The 12,066-nt window shown below is 43.6% G+C and overlaps 1 long non-coding RNA gene across 1 annotated transcript in view; it reads right to left on the bottom strand.

Annotated features, from left to right (window-relative positions):
* Window positions 1-9,215: 9,215 nt before the first annotated feature.
* LOC115554188 (uncharacterized) overlaps window positions 9,216-12,066 on the bottom strand; it is a 21,244-nt gene continuing 18,393 nt past the window's right edge. Inside the window, exon 3 of the long non-coding RNA XR_003978570.1 lies at window positions 9,216-9,711. This is a non-coding gene — a long non-coding RNA (uncharacterized LOC115554188). The remainder of the gene's footprint in view (window positions 9,712-12,066) is intronic.

Here is a 12,066-nt window from a genome sequence, read left to right on the forward strand (position 1 = left end):
TCATGTCAGTACTTCTAACTCAGTGGCTGTAAGTGGGTTATGATAAGGATTTCAAGTAATTTTGCAAAAATGGCCAAAAAGAATTCCATACCCAACCTTTAAGTGCGCCAAACTCACATGTGTCTCCTAGCTATCTCACTTTGGCTACATACTGCTCTGTTGTTTCATAATGGCTTTGTTTTCAGTCATTAAACACAAATCTTTCATGTCTCATATTTCTGTTTGGCTCAAAAATGTTCTGCAGCACATCTATTAATTTTCGTCTAATCCTCCCTGTCTGCATCTTGCATGTGTAGGTGCCTTTGAAGCTGGTGACATTCCTTACCCATGATCGTCAGTTGCTACTCTTATTTTCTCATCTTTCTCGTCCAGTCTTATCGCAATCTCGTAATTTTCCCACTGTGCACGGAAAATAATCCAGTTGTTGTAGACATCACCTTTCATATCCATTGGCTCCGGTGCTGGAATGTTGTACGCCATGCTGATGGCTTACCGTTCAGCTGTTCGTGCAGCTAGCGTTTTGCGGCTATATGATGACTCCCCTCATAAAACGAAACTTCCTTCGAGTTCTGACTTCGGACACCATGTTTTGTGTTCTGAAATAAGGAGGCTTGCAGTAGCAACCGGGGTAGCTTTAATGCAGCTCACAACTATACAGTCAACGCATGTCCCTCCTCTCCACTTGAATGCCTCTCTCAGACCCTCCAGGATTTCGCGATGTTGCGATTGGAAACTTAAAGGCAACCTCACCCAATCACCGCGAATTCAGGGCAGTGTCGCAATTTTAACCAACCACTGCAACTTTCCCGCAAATTTTACCAATCTGTGGCGTCGTCTTAAACTGACGTCGACAAACTACCTTCCGCCTTACTACTGTGTTTTCTGCGTTCAAGCGATTCAAGCGTTCATGCAGCATGTCCGCATCCAACGTTTCACACTATACCGTCCAAAATAAATGCGAAAGATCGAGAAAAGCAGTATGGTATTCTGCATGAAAGCAGGGGGAAATTAATTTGCACTGCATGCAACATTGTGGTGGAACATAAGCATAAATATTCAATTGATAAGCATTTTGTCCGGTCTCTAGCGCCATCTGCTGGCCGGATGGTATCGTAACAATAGGTCCCATGGGCTCTACCGGAAAGGGCGTGACTTCGCCACTCTATACAGTATTTTTGCATTTCCGGTGGTTTGAATGGTTTCAGATTTTCTTTGCATATATTTTTGTTCTATGCACACCAGCATTCGTTGTCCAAACATACAGATACATATGACAGATATATATTTGTGTACTTTGTGTCTCAGTCATGGTATGACATGCTGTTACTTGTTTGAGAGCAAATCTCTCAAACAAACACACACACACACACACACACACACACACACACAGACAGACAGACAGACAGACAGACAGACAGACAGACAGACAGACAGACAGACAGACAGACAGACAGACAGACAGACAGACAGACAGACAGACAGACAGACAGACAGACAGACAGACAGACAGACAGACAGACAGACATAGGCCTACATACATACATACACAGGGCCGTAGCACCAAATCCGGGGCCCCTATAATATAGGTACTGATGGGCCCCCCTGCGCCAGGTTGTTGAGGGGGGGGGAGTGTGAAGCGATTGTTGACGGGGGGGGGGGGGGGGGGAGTGTGAAGCGATTGTTGACGGGGGGGGGGGGGGGGGGGGGAGAAGCGATTGTTGACGGGGGGAGGGGGGTAAAATTTTGGTCATGGGCCCCCCCTCTGCCCTGGGCCCCCCCACAACTGTCCCCTTTGTCCCCGCAGTCCGACGGCCCTGTACATACATACATACATACATACATACATACATACATACATACATACATACATACATACATACATACATGCATACATACACTCAATAGATTATGTTAGAGTTAGTCATTTAGTTAGTTTCTTTCCTTGTCTCCTGACCTGAAGACTGCCATGACAGGTCTGACAGACACAATGTAGCCTACATTAGGCCTTTAGACAAAATATATGAAGGTAGAGCTACTCAGAAAGTTGTTAAACAGCAGGGCAACACCATCTGATGCCCATAGCTTCTTCATGAATGGTCTACATTTTTTGTGTAGACCTGTTCGTAGACAGTCAAGGGGTAGACATTTTGGAACTTTCCATCTGTGAAAAGGCTAATTGTGGCATGTTTCTGATCGGTCAGCAGATGTCGCTATTTACTCAGTTACAAAATAACAAACGGCTCCAAGGAAAAAGAAGATGGTCGTACTTCTGAAATTAGTCGATAACGTTTTAATCACGATTATAAAAACAATATCGAAAAAAACAATAGATCTTTGGAATAAACTGAAAATTAGATAAAGTGATGCCAACAGAGAGACATTTTATTACTAATTCAAAATCGCACAATCCCTAAAACAACCCCAATCATAGCAACACACACACACAAAACAATGTGAAATCATTATTATACAGTTAGTATGATCTACTAAGTTATCCCAGAGGTTATATTGGCCAGGAATGCAGCATGACAGAGACTAGTCAAAGGTCTCTGTGCCTTGTGTTGTGTGTCTACTCTGGGGTTTAATGTGAGCCTTTATAGTCACTGTCATTTCCTTTAAGTGATTAAGATATTGTAATGAATGTGCCTTATTATTACTATATGTATTTTATTCATGTGTATGTGGGGAAATGCCAGGGACATTTCCTATGAAATATTATCATGTGAGCATTCCCTATAGAACATTCTGGGTCCCTCTCCCATTATAGCCTCCAATTATTTTTCTTTATCCCCTTTGCTTTTAATATTCACTTCTCCTCTTCTTTGCTCCCTTATATCCCTCTGTCTGTTTCATGATTTTCCACTAGCGGACCGTATTATCCAGTGAGCCCTTAAAAAACCCATTCAATTCAGTGTTTTTAGATGAAGCCTTGTTGTCCATCGTGTTGCATCATCTTCAAAGCTGCATTCAACACGACAGTATTCATCTCTTGGTAACCCTTGCTAGCTCTGCCGTGAGAAGAGTGTGTGTGTGTGTGTGTGTGTGTGTGTGTGTGTGTGTGTGTGTGTGTGTGTGTGTGTGTGTGTGTGTGTGTGTGTGTGTGTGTGTGTGTGTGTGTGTGTGTGCGTGCGCGTGTGTGTGTCCTTGTGTGGTTCATTATGATTGATGTGACAGTAAAGGGAGAACGGACAAACTTATTTATTCACAACCTAATGCACACATGGAGCGACAGATACATCACACACTCATACACATAAAATTTAAATATAAAATCTCTTCTTCATCTTATTTCACAGAACCGCACTCGTACACACATCTGAACATGTTCCATATTTATGCACACACACACACAAACACTAACACACACACACACACACACACACACACACACACACACACACACACACACACACACACACACACACACACACACACACAGATAAGCGTCTTGCAGCAGACGTGGGTGCAAAGCGTAAGCAAGGGTAAGGATGATACACATCACAACCACTTACATGGGTGCACACAGTCATCCGTTGACCTACACGTGCACACTCATGCGCACACAATGGGGCATATGCTTTCCAATAATGCGACATCTGATGAGAGGGCAGGCATGCATGAAACTATTGTTACGTTTTCACACATCCACGTGTTCAGGCGCATGTGAACAAATGCTTATTCACAGTGTGAACAAACTGGGCTTAATAAGACAAATTGCTGCACACACAACTGGACACACGCACACAGACACACACGCTGGGGGTTTTGGCGCTGGGCTTCACTGTGTCACATGAACGTACGTCTGTCTGACTTCATCAGAGCAGAGACGAGAGGTGTGGGACGGTGAAGGGTGGCGATGTGGAACAATCAGGGTCTGAGTGAACAGGCCACTGGGACACACTCTCTCCGGCGCTTATTCTTTTTGTCCCCTTTTTGGACGTAACTTCCACGTTTTAAAGTTTTGTCTCTTGCCTGGTTTCTTTTTTAGTCAAATCTTCTATTTCTGTTCTGTGTTTGCCCCACCTGAAGCTCCTCTGGGCCTGAGTGATGAATTCCTTACCCTAGATATTATTATACAGAAGATCTCTCCATACAATGACATAGTCCTACGACTGTGGCTTGACAGCAAAGCAAGTCTATCTTTTAAGTCATGATCAATTCTTTTAGCTTCAAAAGTTTACTGTTTGAGGTGAGGGAATAAGGTTTAAGGAGTTGTTTTAAATGTAGGTTACTATGGGGTTTCACTAAATACTTTATCCATTACTAAACAATAAGAGATTAAACACAAACTGAAAAATGCTAATAAGAAGCGGCACGTGATATATTATTAACAAGCTAAATTCCATCACTGCTTCTTCCGATTACAAAGTTTGGCAGTTGGAGCTCCGTCTTCTCACGACATGCCACCGTTTTAATTCCCTTCTCGTCGGCCTCTAGGGGGAGCTGTGGTCTCTTACTCCGTTTCTCATGCACTGGTTACCTCACCTTTGATGAGGTCCCCTCTACTATGTTGCTGTAAAAAACGCGTACAGACACAAACACAGACACACACACACACACACACACACACACACACACACACACACACACACACACACACACACACACACACACACACACACACACACACACACACACACACACACACACACACACACAAACACACTGAGACCATGTGCCTGATTGCGTGAGGTGAAGGTCATGGCTCTGATGCAAGCTATAAATGACAAGTGTGACGGTGTGTTGGAGCTAAGGGGACAGTTTGAGAACACGGTAGACAAAAAAGAAGAGATATTCCTTTCTTTCTCTTAATAACCTTCTTTCTTTAATTCTCCCCAATGGGACCACCCTTCTGAGAAAGTATGAACTCAAATGCCATTTATCTTGGCATGTTCCCCTTCTTTCTTTCTTTCTTTCTTTCTTTCTTTCTTTCTTTCTTTCTTTCTTTCTTTCTTTCTTTCTTTCTTTCTTTCTTTCTTTCTTTCTTTCTTTAAAAAAGTAATCGAACAATTAAGCAAAAAATAAACAAATGTTTAAATGCACATTGTATCGCACATTGTGACACATAAAAGTCCCCCGCCCCCTCCCCTGTGTTTGTATACAGACAGAGGAACAGGTCTGGTTTCAATTATCCAAATTATTTTCTTGTGAGTGCAGGAGTGAGAGGGCTGAACCTGCCTTCCTCCAGCTGCTGTTGCTTCAGCCTCTTACTGCAACACCGTCCCCATAGATGAGCTCCTCCATGGGACGGAGGGCGGAGGGGCGGGGGTGGTGGGGATCACCGTAAGCCTCATGCAGATGTGTGTTACTGTTCATACTTCATATGTGGTATTTCTGGCTGTGTATGTGCATGCAACTTACGTGCACATCTGCGTGTTGAAGTTTGTGATTGTGTGTTTATTTGTAAGTCCTAAACCACCTCTATGATTATGAAATAATTTCTCCACTCTATGACGCTGTAAACCGAGATCCCTGGGCCCAGTCTGAAATCCGGATTGTACCCTGAAATCCCCTCCTAACGAGAGGGAAAGGCAGCGACTCGCATCCGAGGGAAATAATCAGATTAAGAGCATGTAGACCAAGAATAAGTTGGGGTTGAATGTGTGTGTGTGTGTGTGTGTGTGTGTGTGTGTGTGTGTGTGTGTGTGTGTGTGTGTGTGTGTGTGTGTGTGTGTGTGTGTGTGTGTGTGTGTGTGTGTGTGTGTGTGTGTGTGTGTGTTTGTGTGTGATCTTGAATTTATTCATTCTTGGGTACTTTCTGTCCCCTGGTATGGTCAGCCTATATTGAGTGACAGTAATTAAATAGGGGGCTACAAGCCAGGCTGGGGTGTTTTTGGAGAATATTGCTGTAAGATCCAACATCACACATTTTAAGAAAGCATCATCATCTTGCTGGCCATTTCGAAGCTTGTAATGGACATGCATTGTATATCATTGGGTGTGGCACGTGACCATCATGAATGGTCTCACCTCATTACTTAGTTAACTCTAACTGATGGGATGGACTGTATGGGTTGAGGACTCAACACGTACATTAGGTACAAACATATTAGGTACAAACATATAGGTTTTGCTTATTGACCTGGCTGTTCTTGTAGTCAATGCGACCTGTAGGTGCTGTTGCCCAGAGGGTCCCGGGGTGTTGCTTACCCTTCAGGGACACCTGTCCCTGACCGCTGGATTCATGGATGGGTGGGTTTATTGATGGATAGATGGGTGGGTTTATTGATGGACAGATGGGTGGGTTTATTGATGGACAGATCTGTGGCTCTATTTATGGACAGATGGGTGGGTGTTTGGATGAATGGATGAACACATGGGTTTTTGGATGGGTTGATGGATGAAAAATAGTTGATGGGTAGATGGATTTATTCAATATATAACCTATTCTGTATCTTCCTGATAAAAATAAAAATATTTATAACTCACTGAAGGACGAAATAGTGGAGCTTTAGTACCCATGAGCGAGGCACCAAACCAATGAACCCCTCTGACTCCTTTTCCAAAAGATGTAACCTTTCCTTTACTGATTCCCTTGACTCCTCTGTTTAAACCGACCCTCCCACCGCCCTCTCGTCCTGAACTCTCCACCCGCTCTGTTTCCATATCTCACTGTCAGTGTGCACCGTGAAACGCCTGCTGATAGCCCTGCCCTGATGACACTGAGAGCACCGGATCGCTACGTTTATTTCCCTTGGCTTCAGGTTGAGGAAGGCTGACACGCAGCACAGTGGGGTCTCTGTGTGGATTTGTTCAGGGTGGGTTTGACATGTTTGCTGGCCGCAGCCTGCTCCCCCGGATCTGGAGGAAAGGTGACGTGCTTGTATAATAAAACAAGCCGAGACAGGGTGTGTGGGGAGATGACACGTGTTTGACAGCGAGTGCTAGCTTCAGCTAACAGCGGGTCTTCTCCGATACCCCCACCGTGCCGGAGTCAGATTCTGGGCTGTTTTTGCCGAATCTGCACAACTCCTCTCACATCAACTCAGCTCTTATTAAAGGGATTGGAGCAGTAAAATATATATATATATATGTGTGTCTTTGTCTGCATATTTTGTGTGTGTGTGTGTCTGTGTGCCATTTTCTGTGTGTGCACATATGCATATATGTGAATTTGGCGAATGTGTGTGTGCATGTAGGCCTGTGTGTGCATGCATGTGTGCACACATGCGCGTGTGTGTGTGTGTGTGTGTGTTCTTGTAGTCATGGTGATATGTGCAGGGCCGTCATGCAGTTTGCCCGTGCTGAGAGCTGAGCTGGTGTTCTGAGGTCTTGACAGGACTGGAAAGGTTACAGACAAAACTGTGTCACACACTTCCCCCCTGACCTTAATTCTCTAATTCTCACAAGGTGAGTGTGTGTGTGTGCGCGCGTGCATGGGTATGCATGCGTGTTTGTGTGTGTGTGTTTGTTTGTGTGTGTTTGTGTGTGTGTGTGTTAAGGTAAGGAGGTTAGTGTATCCAGACAGAAGAATATTTCAGCACCACTCAACTGTCATCGTCTAAGAGGTTTGTCTGTCTTTCCTTCCTCCATTTCGTGGCATAATCATGGAACCATAACACAACCGTCACAGCTTGTGTTCGATTTTTGTATCTTCAGAAGTGTAAAGGGGTCATTTACAGCTACATTTCTACTTAGAAAGCATTGAAGAAAGATTGAAGCAATCCTTGCCCCTTTCAGTTTGAGGATATTTCGTTTTACAATATGCCTTTACTAGGCCTACATAGATGCATTTAAATGAGTAGGCCAACCAAGGCTTACCATTATTCGGTTTTGTTATTGGGTTGCTTAGGTGTTGCTAGGCTAAATCCTGAGTAACAGTAATCATAAGAAAACTAATGTTTTAGTACAAACTGTATTCAAAACGTACCAAGGCCACGCTTAAAACACAAGGGTCAGTGGTGAGCCAACACAGCCAGTACAGCTTGTGCATAATGTATACATATATTCTGTTGTAAATTCAGTTAGGTCTTCCAGTATTGGATTAATCCATAAATATTGAACATTTAATTCCATAAAGAGATGTCCTCTGCGTGAAACCAGACACCTGCTCAGACATGATGATTAATGGCACAAAAAACTCAAACAAGTTATGACGGTTTTTATAGGGTAGCGTGGCACTTAAAATCCTTGCTTGACAGAATCATACTGCAGTTAATATCGCTCAGTGCTGTATTCTGGGGATGAACTTTACCTTTACTTTGAGGGGAGAACCACCTCATTACCATAGCCACGCAAAAGCGTCGACCCCGTCTACGGGAACGCGCCTTCCTGTCCTTCCGTTTGACCGCGGGCCAAGAGGTGATGTCGCCCCCTCTCAAAAACCCTGAATATTAAAACACTTAACACACACATTTTCTTCCTCGCCTGCAGTTTTTACCCCTCCCCACCGTCCCTCTTCTTCTCGATCGTGCGCCGGAGCTTCGCCCGGTGATTTATTCGAGGCGCGTCACCATGGCTGCTGCCTGCCTGGTCCTGCGCCAGTTCACCCCGCTCGCGACCCAGTTCAAAGACGAGCCACTCGTTTCCCACCGACGGATTCTGGTTCATCTTTCTCCAGGTGACAAATGGAGGGAGAATAAGTACAAATACAAATGCAGTTGTCATGTTCGGAATTATTCCAAATTATGTGGGGGTTGGAGTCAGGGACTTTGCAATATCACTCAACATCATAGCCTGATCAGTAGGCCTACACAAAGGTCACCCATTTATTTAACATGCAATATGACACAAGGGGACATAAACAGAAAATGAACTTATTGAACTAGAGTTGAAGAGAAATTAGGAAATCATATTATCTTAATTTACACCAAGACCGTGGTAAAAATTCCTCACCACAGATTCAGTAACATCCGGGGATCTTTATAACATGGGGCTTTAAGCATGCAGGCCTGTAACTTTGTTAGTGCTTATACATGTAAGGGAATTAAAGGGATTCTGAATGGGTTAGCGACTTGTCGAATTCACATTCCGGGTTATTCCGACGTATCTCAAAACCAATAGAGACGGGACCGGGGAGCAGTGAGGGAGGTAGCTAGAGGCCTGGCTGTCTTGGAGACAGATAAAGACAGAGGAAGCGATAAGGGCTTGACAAAAGCACAGCGACGACGCGAGCTGACATCAAACACTAGCTGGGAGCACTAAAACATCCGTCTCTGTACACTCTTCTTTTTCCTCTGAATGTTGGAAAAACACCCTTCCACAGAATAATGCCCCAGACTTTACTGCTGTGTATATCTAGGCCTGTGTCGTTGTCATTAATATAGTTGTTGATTGTGAATTGATTGTTGATTAAAGGTGCTATGGTGTATTTGACAAAACCCTGAGATTCTTGAAGTTTAGTTCTTCCTCAGAGGTGCAAAAAACAGTTTTGTATATTTTTTTGGCCATTCTGATGCAATCTATCAGAAATAGTGGGTAATATTTACCACAGTGGGTAACATTGTCAATAAAAAGGTTGATGTATTGACTGGGATTGCTGTATTAACTGTGGCTTTTACTATTGCTATTTACTTCTTGTTGACGGCAACTTTTTTTATCCAAAATATTTTCTAGTCCCAGCTCCATTGGTTCCTCCGGAAATGTATATGCTGTTCCACTTATTTCCACTTGGGGGCACCTGACCACACCTTCTCGAGAGAGACTACATGGCAGCTTGTGTTAACGAGGTTCACTTCACTTCACGGTCAGTCCAGCATGTTGAAACTGCTTCTGCAAAAGAACAAACAACATTTAATATACATTGTAGATGATGATTACTGATTTAATCACAATATAATAATGTATATAATATCTCCGTCCATCCTGTATAACACAAGAACATATATCATATTTATAGATTGAACGATCCATATGTATGTATATTTATAAACAAATAAGTTTGACATCAGTTTCTAGCATTTGCCATAACTTCAACACCACATTTATTAGGCAGCACACAACAATTTGTTTGGTGACTGGTTGCGCATGACTATCTGACTTCATGCCTTGACATTGTGGAAAAGCAGTTTGAAACAGATGGCCCGTGTGTATCAGAGAACTGACTCACCAAATTACAGGAAAAATACAAAAATTGGTGATGAGCATGTGTGTGATGGCCACACACACATGCACACACGCTTGGCTCATACACACAAACACCCGGGAGAGCATATTTGTACAAACAAAGTATCCTCCAATATAACAGTCAACACAAAGAAAACCACACACACAAACACACCAACACACCAACACACCCACACACACACACACACACACACACACACACACACACACACACACACACACACACACACACACACACACACACACACACACACACACACACACACATCTCTATTACATGCAAAGCACTCCCCCAGGTGACCCATGGTGGTGCTTGGCAGTGAATCTGAATGCTGTTTGTTTTCACCCATTACCATCACTACCCCCCTGGCTCGGAGTCACACACACACACACACACACACACACACACACACACACACACACACACACACACACACACACACACACACACACACACACACACACACCCTCGCACACACACAAGGGCCATCCGGGACGACCCGCAGCATGGATGATAATGTTCATGTTAATGCACATGTTGATATTCATCACCACTTCCGTGTCTGTCCTCGGCTATGTGTAGGTGTGTGTCCAAGTCAGGGGGGTGTCGATGTGTGTATATAGGATGTTTGTGTATATTGGGGGTGTTTAGGTGCCTATGAATGTTTTGTTTTGTTGGCTATTCAACGAAAAATCGTATGTGTGTATTTAGGGGTTGTTTAAACATGTTTTCTCTGTATTTAGGGGATTGATAAGTTGTTTATGAATATTTTTGTGTATTTGGTGGGCGTCCAATTGGTTGTATGTGTGCATGGGGGGGGGGGGGGGGGGGGGGATGTGAATTTGGGTCTCTTGTTGTGTATAAATGTTGTGTGTGTGTGTATCAGGGTTTGTATTTAGTGGTGTATAAATGTGTTGTGCGTATCAGGGTGTTTATTTAACGGTGAATTATCTAGTGGTGTATCTAGTGGTGTAAAAATGTGTTGTGTGTATCAAGGTGTCATTAGTGGTGTATAAATGTGTTCTGCGTATCAGGGTGTGTATTTAGTGGTGTATGAATGAGTTGTGTGCATCAGGGGGTGTATTTAGTGGTGTATGAATGTGTTGTGTGTATCAGGGGGTGTATTTAGTGGTGTATGAATGTGTTATGTGTGTATTCGGGTGTCTAGCAGCGTATATGGATGTGTTTAATCAAGTGGTTTGCGTTGCTTCTGGGCCCTGGTGCTTCGAGGCATCACTAAAACAAGGAGGCAGGTTGTATTCTGCCCACGAGGTCATCAGTAATTTATCATTGTGTCTGCCTGTATCTGTCATGTATAGAACGCACACACGTACCGGGGATCACCTGAGGACATCCCAATAGATTAGCTGTCCTTTGTCTGCTAGGAAATATCTTATTGAGTAGGCGTCTGTGTGTGTGTATGTATGTGTGTGTGTGTGTTTCTGGATAGATGTATGTATAGAGGTGCTTGAGTGTATTAAAGAGACAGTGTGAGTGTGTGTGTGTTTGTGTGCACACAGTATGTAAATGTTAAACATGTAGTGCATGTGTTTTGTGTGCAGATGCAAACCAGTGTGTACACGTTGTTTTGTAACTAGAGGCGGGTGGTGTTATGTAGATTTCTGTTTGTTTTGTTGGAGCATGCTCAGTATGTCTGTTTGTGTTTATATCTTTGTGTACCTATGTATTGGTTGTGTTTTCGCATACTTTATCATTGGAATTTGTGTATAGGGTTAGGAAATATTTGTTTGAATGTAAATCTTCTGTATTATTGTCTGTACGTCTTTTTGTGTTCATGTCTTTGTGTGTCTATTTATGTGCAGGATGTGTTATGCATGTGTGTGTCTGTGTGTGCATACATGCATGCCTGTGTGTGTGCATGTGTGTCCATGCATGTATGTGCGTGCGTCTGCACTTGTTTGTTTGTGTGTGTGTGTGTTTACTTTCCGATTCTGGTGCTGAGGTGTGGGTGGGTTTTCAGACCCCCCCCCCTGGCCCAG

The sequence above is a fragment of the Gadus morhua genome, chromosome 11, assembly GCF_902167405.1.
Source record: "Gadus morhua chromosome 11, gadMor3.0, whole genome shotgun sequence".
NCBI lineage: Eukaryota > Metazoa > Chordata > Actinopteri > Gadiformes > Gadidae > Gadus > Gadus morhua.